This window comes from Carassius auratus, unplaced genomic scaffold (assembly GCF_003368295.1).
Source record: "Carassius auratus strain Wakin unplaced genomic scaffold, ASM336829v1 scaf_tig00003336, whole genome shotgun sequence".
NCBI lineage: Eukaryota > Metazoa > Chordata > Actinopteri > Cypriniformes > Cyprinidae > Carassius > Carassius auratus.
The window spans coordinates 42,739-58,104 of NW_020523514.1; the positions used below are offsets into that span (position 1 = coordinate 42,739).

Here is a 15,366-nt window from a genome sequence, read left to right on the forward strand (position 1 = left end):
CTGAAAGAGATCATTAACCTGTTTAACTCTAAAAATGTGAATAATGTTGCTTAAGACTAGTTTGACAAATAGAGGTATTAACATAAAACAAGCCTGAAACCAATTCGAAGCATTCTAACAATGAGTTCTACCATTGCAGAAAATGTATGTTATCACCACAGTAAGATATACAGTGGGGCTCGAAAGTTTGGGCACCCAGAATCTGTGAAAATATGAGTAATTTTCAAAAAAATAAGAGAGATCATACTAAATGCATGTTATTTTTTATTTAGTACTGTCCTGAGTAAGATATTGTACATAAAATATCTTAACATTTATTCCACAAGACAAAAAAAATGCTGAAATTATTAAAATAACCCCACTCAAAAGTTTGGGAACCCTTGGTTCTTAATACTGTGTTCTGTTACCTGATAATCATTGACTGTCTTTCTGTTTTGTGATGGTTGTGCATGAGTCCCTTGTTTGTTCTGAACAGTTAAACTGAGCAGCGTTCTTCAGAAAAATCTTTAAGGTCCTGCAGATTCTTCAGTTTTCCAGTATCTTTGCATATTTGAACCCTTTCCAGCAGTGACTTTATGATTTTGAGATAAATCTTATCACACTGAGGACATTTGAGGGACTCAAACACAACCATTTAAAAAGATTCAAACATTCACTGATGCTCCAGAAGGAAACAAGCTGGGGGTGAAAACAATGAACACAATGAAGATGGCCAAATTTGTCTTATTTTGTTGAAATAAATGGACGAACAGTATTTATATCGTTTTACCTCTTAAAACACAGCAACGTCGAAATGATCTGAGGGCGCGCGTGCTTCGGTGTGTTCTGGGCTGGCTTAGTCTAAGTGCGGCGCTTGCGCAAATTAAGCCAGAACGCGGACGCATCACACACCTGGAAGCACGCGAGCCCTCATATCACTTGGACGTGGCGGATGAAGAGGTAAAAACGATATAAATACTGTTCATTTTCTCACACAGACTGCTCGTTTCGTGTCTTAGTCCATCAATGTGTACTTACGATGGGGAATTGTTTAATTTGGACTTCTCTGTGCATGGCCTTTTTAGGTGGTGACCATAGACCTGCATTATATGACTGACAGACAAGAATAGTTTGACCTAAAAAATTGAAACTACTGCGGAAACAAAGACACCTACATCTTGGACGTCCTTAAGGTAAGCTAAAACATAGCAAAATTTAATTTCAAAGTGAACTATCCCTTTAAACTTGAGGGAAGAACTAAAGTAGAAATGAAAATAAAATCTGTTTTATTCTTGGGGTGTTTAGACGTCTATTAGATTTTCACTGACAGCCCAAAATTAGCCTCGATTTAGCCTAGACGTCTCGGCTGTGTTTAGACGGCTATTAGACGTCTATTAGACGCAAAATTGCTTGCTGTGATGTATGCTATATTATGCAGTGTAAGCTGTACTTTCCTAGGAAGACCAAACTAGCAGCTTATAAAGTCTCGACAAGACATCAACCCTTTGCAAAAATGTAGAGGTAAGCTAAATAATTGCATCGTTGCATTGGTGGTTAAAATTAAGCTTTGACATTTTAGCAAGAGGTTTTGCACAAATTAGCCAAAAAGACAGTGGTGTGTGCTATATCGTCTGCGATAATATCTTAATTTTTGTTTTAATGATGTGCGCGCACATTTATAGTGGTTCTTTCACTGTGTGATTCAGTCTCCTAAAATGCATTTAGAATGATCACAAAATTGAAGATATAAGGGCAGAAAATTCACATATTTATATAATATCATATATTAAATCAGAATCACACAAAGAATGCCGTCTTTTCCTCCAAAAATCATTATGAATATATACCTACAAATACATAACAGTTCAGTAAACAAGTTAATTAAGAGACTTAAGTTTTAGACACCATATTGCCTTTTTTAGCTCTATTTCTACAACAGAAAATAATTCCAAACACAGCCACCAAAGCACAGTTTTGCGTCTCTGAGCAACGTGACAGTGTTTCGTTCCTGAATGAATGAACAGTTTAAATTATTTGGTTCAATCGCAATGACTCACTTATTAACAGTGACTTGCTGACACATACTGGCCATTTTAATTTCACATTTAAAGTATCTTTTGATTTTTTTTTTTTATAATTAATTTCTTATCATTTCAAATGAGTATTCAACATTTTATGTCTTGTATATCAAAACATTATTCATGCATTTGTAACTGCAGGTTAAATGCATTCTTGTCCTGCACTAAACAGTGTAAAACATCTAAATGCCACTTCCAATGAATCTTCTGCATTTCCTCTGCATTAAAAGATGAGTTTGTTGATACTGATTTGCCTGGTAACAGCCCAAATGTTTTATTATTTTAAATAACTGATTCCTTTAATTAAAAACAACTAGTTTGAGATTAATAGGCCTATCAGAGTTTAGTTCTAACCCTGCTCCAGCACACATATCATGTAGTTTTCAAATAAACCTAAATGATTAGATTAGCTAGATCAGGTGTGTTTAATTAGGGTTATATCTAAACTGTGCAGGACTGTGGCCCTCCAGGAACTGAATTTGACACCCTTGGCCTGTCCCATTTTTGACTCCCTCCCACTGTTAAAATGTAACAAATTTTTACTCTGAGTAAATTTTAAATGAGCTACTTTTTACTTTTGAGTAGATTTTTAGGATGGTACTTTTACTTGTACTGAAGTAAAATTTCATTAATGTAATGGTACTTTTACTTGAGTAGAATATTTTTGTACTCTTTCCACCTCTGCTTTCAATGTAGAACTAGCCACAGCTAGGCAGAACTTATTCTCAAACCTTATAACTTAAACAATACTCAAACATACAAACAACAATAGCAACATTTTGGAAGAAATCGTACAGCACCTTAAATCATCATCCAGCCATCTTGGCACGCTTCACACATCTTTTTTTCAAAAGTGCGTTTAACTGTTTAGAATTAGATGACTTGGAAGTGGTGAAAGCCTCACTTCTTTCAGGGACTTTTCCAAATTTGTTGAAACTACAGTTGTTAAACCCCTTCTGAAAAAGAGCAGTCTTGATAACGCCATATTGAGCAACCATAGACCAATATCAAAATTATTCCTTGTACAGGCAGGACTATTTTTAATTTAAAAAAAGGTAGTTTTTAATCAGCCGAAAAGCTACTTAATTTCAAATGGATTCCTGGGACATTTCTCAATCTGGTTTCCGACCGCATCACAGCACAAAGACAGAGCTCATTAAGATAATAAATTATATTAGCTTAAATTCTGATTCTGGCAAAATAACTGTGCTGATACTACTAGATCGGAGTGCTGCGTTTGAGACTGGAAAACGGCTTTCTCGGGTGGTAATCAATTGGTTCAGATCATACTAAGAAGGGAGAGGTTATTATGTGGGTATAGGAGAGCATAAGACTAACAGGATGTCCATGACATGAGGAGTCCCACAAGGCTCAGTTCTTGCTCCGCTCTTGTTTATCCTGGATATGCTCTCACTATAGGGCAAATAATGAGAAAGAACCAAATTGCCTATCACAGCTTAACAGATGTTACCATGGTAAACCTAGACTTGTCACCAAATGACTACGGCCCCACTGACTCCCTCTGCGGATGCATTGATGAAATTAACAATTGGATTAGCCAAAACATTCTTTGGTTAAACAAGGAGAAAACTGAAGTTGTTTCATTTGGAAACAAAGATTTATTTCTCAATACATATGCATACCTTGACTTGACCTTAATTCAAGGATCTTGGAGTGATTCTGGAGTCAGAGTAATTTTTTTTCTGTTTAGCCGTGCATTTACTGAATGAAATTAGCACTGTGCTACGTCCGATCTGGTCGTACAGAATCTTATCAATAACCATTTTCTGTTCTCAACTGTTTTAATTCATTTTAAAAGTTTTCTCTTTTTACATTTTATTTTTATTCCTTGTTTTACTGTTGTGATTATTATTATTATTTTAAAGGGGGGGTGAAATGCTTGTTTTCACTCAATATCCTGTTAATCTTGAGTACATACAGAGTAGTACTGCATCCTTCATAAATCCAAAAAGTCTTTAGTTTTATTATATTCATAAGAGAAAGATAGTCTGTAACGATTTTTCCCGGAAAAACACGACCGGCTGGAGGCGTGACGTGTGGGCGGAGGTAAAGAATCACGAGCGTGAATAGGCTTTTGCGTTGAGAGCATGTGGAAGCTGTGACATTACCGTGAGGGAAAACCCATCATCCAAAACAAACCATGGCTTACAGTCCAGAATCAGATCCAGAGGCTGAAACTGAACGAAAGCAGCAGCAGCAACGACTCGCTCGGAGCGGGGCTCGAACCCGGGTCTCTGGCATGGGAGGGGATGCACTAACAAGGAGGCAGAGATATTTGAAGCAGTTTTACTCACCGCCTGCGGTTCCAACACACGATCGTGACCCTTTTTCCTTGGGATTACACCATCCTTAAGAAATAAACGATACGCAAATCCGTCGTCAAACTGGGCCTTGTGAACAAGCATCTTCGAAATGCAGGGAACAAACAAAAACACTTGCACAACTCCGTTGATGCTCTGTAAAAATAAACTCCATCCACTGGTCCCTTAATGCTGTTTTTTTTGTTTTTTGGTAATCTGTGCAGGGTTGTCTTGCCCTGGCAACCAAAAACACACTTCTTTTGTGACTTTTCGCGACGCTCTCGCTCTGATCAGTGAATCGCTCTGATCAGTGAAATGTCTGTGCTGCTCAGCCTCGCTATACGGGAGCGCGCGCTCTTCCGGCAGAAGTGCCTTAGGACCCATATAAGGAAATTCCTCTCCATCTAACATCACACAGAGCCATACTCGAAAAAAACTTTCCGAAACTTGTGACAAACCGGAAGGAGTATTTTGGGAACAAAAATACTCCTTCAAACGTACAACTTAATTTTTGAAACTTTGTCCATGTTTAGCACGGGAATCCAACTCTTTAACAGTGTAAAAAACTCAGTATGCATGAAATAGCATTTCACCCCCCCTTTAATGATAATTCCACTTCTATTTATCTAAAGTGAATTACCATTTTGTATGAAATGTGCTATACAAATAAACTAGCCTTGCCCTGCCTAACATTCCGGGTCACCCTAAATACCGGTCACGCTCAATGAGATGAAGACATACCTCTTTGGGTCATAAAGCACCCTGTCTAACACACCACACATTCTCTCTAGAATGGATTCATGATTCATGATGAAGACAGACTGAATATTCAGATAGCAGATGGGACTGTTTGACTCTTTCTTAAGACAAAGACAATTGTCTGATTTCAAGAACACACAACTGAATCCTAATGCTATTTCGTGAAATAACACAACAACGGCTGATCCATTGCAAAAATGTCAAGTCTATTTTATAATAGTTTTATCATATTATTCTTGAATAAAATTGTTTAGTCTAAATATGTTTTAACAAATCTTTTATCTTTTTATTTTTATTATTATATATATTTGTAAATGTCTTTATAAATCGGATTAATATTCTACACAGTTTATAACATATATAACATTTTATAGTTATATTTTAAGCTATCATATGTTTAACGGTTCCACTTTGTCTGTTCCGCTTTTATTTTGAAGATATTCTCACGTCACATTGTGGGGTTCACGTATCATCGGAAGAACGGTAAAAACTTGTAAACACTTAAGTTATTTATCATGTTCATCCATTTGAATCTTGTAGAGTTTACATTGTGATTTACGTTTTGTATTGCTCGTACGTTATTTTTAAGAGCTCCGAACTGTGAGGGTGTGTCAAGCTATAGCGCATGGTAGCTGATGGCAGAAATTATCAAAATGGATATTGTTTAAGGAAAAGAGAATGTCAATACTTCATTTGTTTATGGGTTTATTATACATGTAATCAATATAAAACATATATTCTTTATTTAAACAATTATAATATATTCTGTTTCATTTAAAAGAAGCATGTGATATTTCATTTGTCATGAAGGCTTAAATACATTTCATGTTTCATATTGTGCATTTGTTAAAATAATTTTGTATTGGGTGTAAACATGATTAATACGTGAAGATGATTTATCTGCAAATTATTTGTGAAACTACATAGAAGCATTTTGTATTTCTGTTTATTCTGTAGTTTTCACGGTGTTCATGGTGCATGGTGCTCGTTGAGAGGAAGAAATAAATTGACACCCGTTTGAAACTCTGTGTCTTGATCAATCTATATCCGAGGGGCCGCTACAATATTTTTTCCAAAGATGTTAATGGGGGGCTGAAATGCTCGTTTTCACTCAATATCCTGTTAATCTTGAGTACCTATAGAGTAGTACTGCATCCTTCATAACTCCAAAAAGTCTTTAGTTTTATTATATTCATAAGAGAAAGATAGTCTGTCCCGATTTTTCCCGGAAAAACACGACCGGCTGGAGGCAGAGCTAAAGAATCACGAGCGCCAGTAGGCTTTTGCGTTGAGAGCGTTTGGAAGCTGTGACACCGTGAGGGCAAAACCAACCAAAACAAACCATGGCTAACAGTCAGATTCAGCGTATATTTATGATCCAGAATCAGATCCAGAGGCTGAAATTTAACAAAAGCAGCATCCGCAACAACGTCTCTATGTGCTATGTACTGAAACTGTATATATTTGCTTAGCGGTTTTGGAAAAAGACCAAGTTCCACTTTGTCGTCTTTTTTTTTTTTTTTTTTTTTTTTTTTAAGCTGTACATGTGGAAAGTGCAGTTTGATGACAACATCGCACGTTGTTTACTTGATGTGCTTACACGACGATAGCTAAGTTAACAACACAGAGATATTTGAAGCAGTTTTACTCGTGCAGTTAGATGACAACATCGCATGTTGTTTACTTGATGTGCTGACACGACGACAGCTAAGTTAACAACACAGAGATATTTGAAGCAGTTTTACTCACCGCATGCGGTCAAACTGGGCCTTGTTTGTAAAACAAGCATCTTCGAAATGCAGGGGAACAAACACAAACACTTGCACAACTCCGTTGATGCTATGTAAAAATAAACTCCATCCACTGGTCCCTTAATGCTGTTTCTCTTTTGGTAATCTGTGAAGGGTTGTCTTGCCCTGGCAACCAAAAACACACTCCTTTTGTGACATTTTGCGACGCTTGTGTCTGATCAGTGAATGTGTCTGCTCTGCTATACGGGAGCGCACGCTCTTCCGGCAGACATGCCCTCAGGACCCATATAAGGAAATTCCGCTCCATCTAACGTCACACAGAGCCATACTCGAAAAAAACTTTCCGAAACTTGTGACAAACCGGAAGGAGTATTTTTGGAACAGAAATACTCCTTCAAACGTACAACTTAATTTTTGAAACTTTGTCCATGTTTCAAAAGATTACCTTTCCACATGTAAAGCTTTAAAAAAAAAAAAAAAAAAAAGACGACATAGTGGAACTTAGTCATTTTCCGAAACCACTAAGCAAATATATACAGTTTCAATACATTCAACACATCGAATGCGATTTTCATGCACCTCTCATCAGTAAAGAAGCTCCTGTAATTAGAAGTATATAAGTGTGTTCAGATCAGGGTTGCCAGGTTTTCACAACCAATCCTACCCAGTTGCTTCTTAAAACTAGTCCAAAACTAGCCCAATCGCGTTTCCGGGAGGTTCCCTGATAAAAATTGCTTCCCGGGGTTAAAATATAAATATTTGGGAAGGGTTTCCCTGGTAAAAATTAGCATTTTAGGGGCTAAATATCACGTTATTGGGATTGCTTCAAACCGCAGACATGAAAAACAACCGCAGACTTGGCAACACTGGTTCAGGTGGAGCGGCAGTTACTACACAGAGCCGTAGTCTACCGAAAACACTAAATCGCTTTCAAAATCGACAAAGAATCGCCTGCGATTTTAACATCGACTTTTTGTAGATTTTCAGTGAATTACGGCTCGGTGTAGTAAATGCCAACCAGTGTTACCAAGTCTGTGGTGGTTGTTTTTCCATGTCCGCGGGTCACAGCGACCCCAATACAAATAACGTGATATTTAGCCCCTAAAATGCTAATTTTACCAAGGCAACCCTGCTAAAAAACTTATATTTTAACCCCGGGAAGGAATTTTTTATCGGGGAACCTTCTGGAAGCGGGATTGGGCTAGTTTTGAGAAGCAACTGGGCAGGATTTGTTGTGAAAACCTGGCAACCCTGATCTGAACACACGTGCTGGAGATATACTTCTAATTACAGGAGCGTCTTTACTGATGAGATGTACATGAAAATCGCATTCGATTTTTTGCACAACCTTAACATAGAGACGTCGTTGCTGATGCTGCTCTTGTTAAATTTCAGCCTCTGGATCTGATTCTGGATCATAAATAAACGGCTGAATCTGACTGTTAGGTTTGTTTTGGATGTTTTTTTCCTCACGGTAATGTCACAGCTTCCAAACACTCCCAACGCAAAAGCCTACTCGCGCTCGTGATTCTTTAGCGCCACCCACACGTCACGCCTCCAGGCGCTCGTGTTTTTCCGGGAAAAATCGGTACAGACTATCTTTCTCTCATAAATATAATAAAACTAAAGACTTTTTGGGGTTATGAAGGATCCAGTACTACTCTATAGGTATTCAAGATTAACAGGATATTGAGTGAAAACGAGCATTTCACCCCCCCTTTAAAGTATAATCTGCAGGCACGATATGCCGTACACTCTTAAAATTGATAGTACACAACATACAGTAGGTGCAACAGGACTGATATCACATTAATGAGATGTTTTGGTTCGTGTCTTACGCAACTGTGTTTTCATTAAGTTTTTATATAAAAGATAGTAGTTCGTTTACAATTTAAATTTATTTTATTATGAAATCACACAAATAACCACTATTTGTGAACACGTTATTAATTGAAATAACACTATGTTTTCATTTCTGGTCTGTCTGCAAAAATGCTGAGAGACACAAGGCCTCAAACTTACCATTTCTTTGTACGTGTCTCTAAACATGACTAAATCAGTTGTTTTAACCAAAATCTATGATCCAGTCCATTTTGTTCATACATAGTGTTTTAGTGAGTGAGTGAGTGAAGTGACATTCAGCCAAGTATGGTGACCCATACTCAGAATTTGTGCTCTGCATTAAACCCATCCGAAATGCGCACACACACAGAGCAGTGAACACACACACACACACTGTGAGCACACACCCGGAGCAGTGGGCAGCCATTCATGCTGCAGCACCCGGGGAGCAGTTGGGGGTTCGATGCCTTGCTCAAGGGCACCGAAGTCGTGGTATTGAAGGTGGAGAGAGAACTGTACATGCACTACCCCCACCCACAATTCCGTCCGGCCCGAGACTAGAACCCACAACCCTTCGATTGGGAGTCCAACCCTTTAACCATTAGGCCACGGTTTTAAGAAATCTTGAGGTCATCAACTTTTAACGAGGAAACAAGGAAAAAAAAGATCGGATTGGGGTAAGCTCCGTCTCCGTCTCCTGATCATTATCTTTTGATAAAATATTTCATTGTATGGCACGAAGACAAATTCTGTAGCAGCGTCTCATAAGAAAGAGTTATAGAACAAGTATTTGTGCTTGTGTCGTTAGGCTCTATTGTACTCATCGTCATTATAAATATTTGTACGTTTACATTTCATCGTATTTATGAGATGCTGCTACAGAATTTGTCTTTGTGCCATACAATGAAATATTTTATCAAAAGATAACGCTCAGAACTGTTTGAGTAAAACTCTGTCAATTGTTTGCCCAACTAATGGAAACCTATCATAAATATAAGTTTGACGTAACTGAAATGAGTCTATATATATATATATATATATATATATATATATATATATATATATATATATATATAAAACCTAATATTTAAGCTAACCAAACATTTAGAATTGTGAAAAATTAAGAGATGTTAAAAGTTGATGACCTCATGATTTCTTAAAACCAGACGTGACAACGCCCAGTTGTCATACCTGTTTTCTGGAACAAAACTAAAAGGCGGGTGCCTAAAACACTATGAATGAACAAAACGGACTGGATCATAGATTTTGGTTAAAACAACTGATTTAGTCATGTTTAGAGATGCGTACAAAGAAAATAGTGTTTCCTCACCATCTTTAACTTTAAGTGTTTTAAATTTACAGAGAAATTGTAAGTTTGAGGCCTTGTGTCTCTAAGCATTTTTGCAGACAGACCAGAAATGAAAACATAGTGTTATTTCAATTAATAACGTGTTAACAAATAGTGGTTATTTGTGTGATTTCATAATAAAATAATCTAAATTGTAAACAAACTACTATCTTTTATATTAAAGCTTAATGAAAACACAGTTGTGTAAGACACGAACCAAAACATCTCATTAATGTGATATCAGTCCTGTTGTACCTACTGTATGTTGTGTACTATCAATTTTAAGAGTGTACGGCATATCGTGCCTGCAGATTATACTTTAAAGCTGTGAAGCTAAATCAAAACGTTAATTAGGATACTTTTATTTCTTCTATAGACTTATGCCTTAGACATGTAGAACACATCCGCGTTTTTATGTGTAGGCTTTTCAAAATTGGTCAGTCGCGACTCGTATCCAAAATGAAAGATCGATGCATAAAAATGTTACCATGAACATCATTAACTAACAATAATGAAAGACGATAATCATCAATATGCGTTCACACATATAAAATTATTTGAAGGTTTTTTTGATATACCATGACAGTGAGTTGTTAGAAAATCAAATTTCTTTTAAGTTTACACACATCATTGCATTTTTACTAAAGGTTCTGACAAATCGGTTCTTTGACGCAGTTCATTGACTCAAACTCCCAAAAGAATCCGTTTGTGAACATTAATCGGACTTTTCATTACTAACATAGCCAAATTGCAACATCGCCACAGGGAAGGAGCGTATACTTCGCAAATAAAAAACGTTTTAGACCACTGCCCTGTATGAGCATTCTGGGGTCTTGCGCCCTGTGGACATGTTTGAAGTCTGAGCTTTGTGCTGGGATTTTTATTTCTCCCGACCTAGAAGTCTGTAGCATTTGAATGAGGTATTAGTTACTCGTGTTAAATTTAACATCTTTGGAAAAAATATTGTAGCGGCCCCTCGGATATAGGCCTTGTCCACACGGAGACGGAGCTTACCCCAATCCGAACTTTTTTTTTTCCTCGTCTAAAGAAATATCCGTGTCCACACGAAACCGCATAATGATGTAGTATACATACCAGACCAGTATGTGGCGCTGTAATTCTGCCACAGAGATACACTAAAAACAGAGAAGAAGACTTGGACTATGCTCATAAACCTTGCGCGTGGTACACAAACGAACATGGAACAATACATTTATTAATCAGTGTTAATGTTAGTTAATAAAAAGACAATCGTTCAGTGTTTGTTCATGTTTTTGTTGCTGTTACGTGACGTAGAGGTGTCTGACTAGGGGGGAGACGTGGGCTGATGACGTCATCGTTTCAGAAAATATACAGATTAGCGGTCCAGACGAAAACGCAAAGACAGCGTTTTCAAATTTATCCACTCTGGGACCCGGTTTCAAAAAATAGCGGTTTCACCTTGCGAAAACGGCGGATCCGTGTGGACGAAACGCCTATCCGATAAAAAATGTGTGCGTATTCACAGAAACGCGTCTCCGTGTGGACAGGGCCATAGATTGATCAAGACGCAGAGAGTTTCAAACGGGTGTCAATTTATTTCTTCCTCTCAACGAGCACCATGCACCATGAACACCGTGAAAACTACAGAATAAACAGAAATACAAAATGCTTCTATGTAGTTTCACAAATAATTTGCACATAAATCATCTTCACGTATTAATCATGTTTACACCCAATACAAATTATTTTAACAAATGCACAATATGAAACATGAAATGTGTTTAAGCCTTCATGACAAATGAAATATCACATGCTTCTTTTAAATATACAGAAACAGAATATATTATAATTGTTTAAAGAAAGAATATATGTTTTATATTGATTACATGTATAATAAACCCATAAACAAATGAAGTATTGACATTCTCTTTTCCTTAAACAATATCCCTTTTGATAATAATACAAACTCCACCTATTTTCTTTCATACCTCATTCCGCTTTTCCAAGGGCGCTAATCAAAGAGTTTCTGCCATCAGCTACCATGCGCTATAGCTTGACACACTCTCACCAGGCATGTACTGGCCATCGGGACTACCGGGAGATTCCCGGTGGGCCGCGGTCTGGTTGGGCCAGTGCCTTATGTATTTTGTTTTTAAATCATTAATAATCGCAAATATGTTCGTTATTATATTGTTGTATGGTACAATTCCGGCCTTATGTGTCTCTCTCGTGAAGCAGTATGATGCTTTTTTTTTTACGTTAGTAACAATAATTTATTTAAAACATTACAAAAAGCAGTATAAAGAACAGATAAAACGACGCGTGCGCATGCTGATGCGAGCTGCGAGGCGTGACGTGTTCACTGCTCATTGGCCAATCAGAATGAAGTTCTAGCCTTGAAAAGCGGCCCATTACAACAACGAAATTCAATACTTTAAATAATAAAATATCTAAGCGTAAAGGAGGGGCCGAACGTTGAGAGAGAGAAAACGACAAGCACTTGAGGCAGATGCCAAATGTGTCAAGATAAATAAATTATTTGCTGGAAGGCAAATAACTATAGACTCAGTGATCTATATAAATTACTTTTAAAATTCTCAGCTCTCAGGTTCTGTCCATTTTATTACAAAATTCAGACAATACAATACCGTTTTGGCGTAAAAAAAATGTGACGTGACAGATCGCTTTAGCGCCCAGTTCAAGTAAACTGATCATCTGTTACTTTCTGTTTAAAGATACAGTACAACTTACCGAAATGTATATATGCCTCATAAATAATATCGATCAATCAGTCATCAGTCAAAACAGCAGGAGAACAATTAGGTCACAGAACGTTACATTTACCTCAAGAAAGCCATTTAAAGACCATAGCAGGGTTAGTTGAGATTGAAAAATAGCCATAAGAAAGGAGTATTTTGCTAAATATGTGCACTATAGTACATATTTATTATATTTTTTTACCTCATTAATAAAATTGTTTAAATTAAATAATTAAATAATTGTTATTATAATGAAAACTGCAGTACATTTAATTATTTGTAACATTTAATAATACAAGCTGATGCTCTATGTCTCTGTATATTTACAGCATTTATGGGAGATATCTTTTTTCAATTTGTAATCAATTGAAAAAAAAATCTCTTAAAGTGCCAGGCAGAAGCCTTATACCTACTGTCGGTCTATGTTATTAATGTGAACAAAAGACAAAGAGAAATAACTCACTGCTCTTGAATAACAGCTTTAACAAGGATATGTGTGTGTGTGTGTGTGTGTGTGTGTTAAATGAAGTATTTTACATTTGATTATGCAATATCTGTACCTGAAAACGGTGCTATTTATGATCATTTTTTCTTATTTTATTACTGACTGTTCACTTGTCTTCATTAATGTTTGAACTTAATAGTTAGTGTTTATTGTGGTATTGAAATTGGAATTGTGAAATGAGATTGCAGCTTATTTACAAAGAAAACAATAGCAATTTTATTTGTATGTATTTATTTTTGGCAGGGCAAGTACAGTTTTGAACCCTAGCATTGAGCTCTGCATTAGAACATATCAGCCAGTCTACTTCACGAATTTTTAAAGGCCTTTGATTATGTTAAGATTTTTTTTTAAATAAATCACTACACAACGTTCTTTGTCTTAATTACTCTTTTATTTTATTGTAGATCAGTGGTCTTTATAAATCACATTTACTGTAGATCATGGTCTTAATACTAGCCTACTGTATGCAGCCAACAGGTCAGAGGTAATATGTGTAATATAATTAATAAAAAAAAAAAAAAAACAAGCGTTATGTTGCTGCACTATTAGATTAATAAGAAGCACATCAATTAAGACCTTTAGATATTTAAAATAAAGCCTGATAAAATCATTTGCATTTTCTTTGTTTATTATTTTAATATTTTTTTCTTGGTTTTAATAGTAATACATTCTAATCAGTAATTTTACATGCAGATTAATGTATGTATAGACATGTAGTGTGTGTGTGTGTGTGTGTGTGTGTGTACGCGCACATGTTTACATGAATAGTGGGCCGGTCTGGATGAAATCCAGGGCTGATTTTTTGTCCCAGTCCAGCCCTGACTCTCACAGTTCGGAGCTCTTAAAAATAACATGCACGAGCAATACAAAACGTAAATCACAAAACTCTTTCTCTACAAGATTTAAATGGATGAACATGATAAATAACTTGAGTGTTTACAAGTTTTTACCGTTCTTCCGATGATACGTGAACCCCACATTGTGACGCAGATAGGAGTTTTACTTACTCAAACATGTTCTGAGGGCAGAAGGGAAAATGATTGGTTTACAGATTCAACCAATGAAATTGAAGCAGAGGCCGAGTCAGGAAATTTGAACATGTGGAAGGAATACTTCAGACAGATACGTTACTGACACTTCGTGGGAGGCATTTATTCCAAGGTAAGTTCATTTACCATGTATTTTCATGAAAAAAAATCAGATTTCTAACATTTAATAAGATAATTAGCAAACAAAGATGCACAGAACAAGTAATCATGGATTAAATATTATATAGTATGCATTTTCACTTGACTGCTTCATCAGTTGATTACACCAAAGCTAGTTATGAGATATCTGGAGTAAAACATGCTTTTCCAATGCTTCCACGCTGTCTGTAAAACCAATATGAGCGACAAAAGAACTCTCCTTGAAATTAGATCAGTCAGTTAGCGTTAGCATTAGCTTTAGCACTGCTCTCAGGGCAGGAGTACTCAATATTGATATTACTGTTATTTTTAATGAACTGTGTGCTGCTTACAGGGCAAGAGTATTCAATATTTAAATGTATACTATTTTATGCTATTCAAATTACTATTATTTTACTAAACTATGTGCTGCTTTCAGGGCAGGAGTACTCTATATTCATATTACTGTTATTTTTACTGTTCTATGAGCTGCTCTCAGGGCAGGAGTATTCAATATTGTATTATGTGCTGCTCTCAGGGCAGGAGTACTCTATATTCATATTACTATTATTTTACTAAACTATGAGCTGCTCTCAGGGCAGGAGTACTCAATATTCATATTACTATTATTTTACTCAACTATGAGCTGCTCTTGGGGCAGGAGTATTCAATATTCATATTACTGTTATTTACTAAACTATGTGCTGCTCTCAGGGCAGGAGTACTCTATATTCATATTACTGATATTTTACTAAACTATGTGCTGCCCTCAGGGCAGAAGTACTCAATATTCATAATACTATTATTTTACTAAACTATGAGCTGCTCTCAGGGCAGGAGTACTCAATATTCATATTACTGTTATTTTACTAAACT

The 15,366-nt window shown here is 36.4% G+C and overlaps 1 long non-coding RNA gene across 1 annotated transcript; it reads left to right on the forward strand.

Moving 5' to 3' along the window:
* Window positions 1–1,135: 1,135 nt before the first annotated feature.
* Window positions 1,136–14,932, forward strand: LOC113070182 (uncharacterized). Its single transcript, XR_003279871.1, has 3 exons — window positions 1,136–1,172; window positions 5,575–5,620; window positions 14,376–14,932. It is a non-coding gene; the product is annotated as an uncharacterized LOC113070182 (long non-coding RNA).
* Window positions 14,933–15,366: the final 434 nt, after the last annotated feature.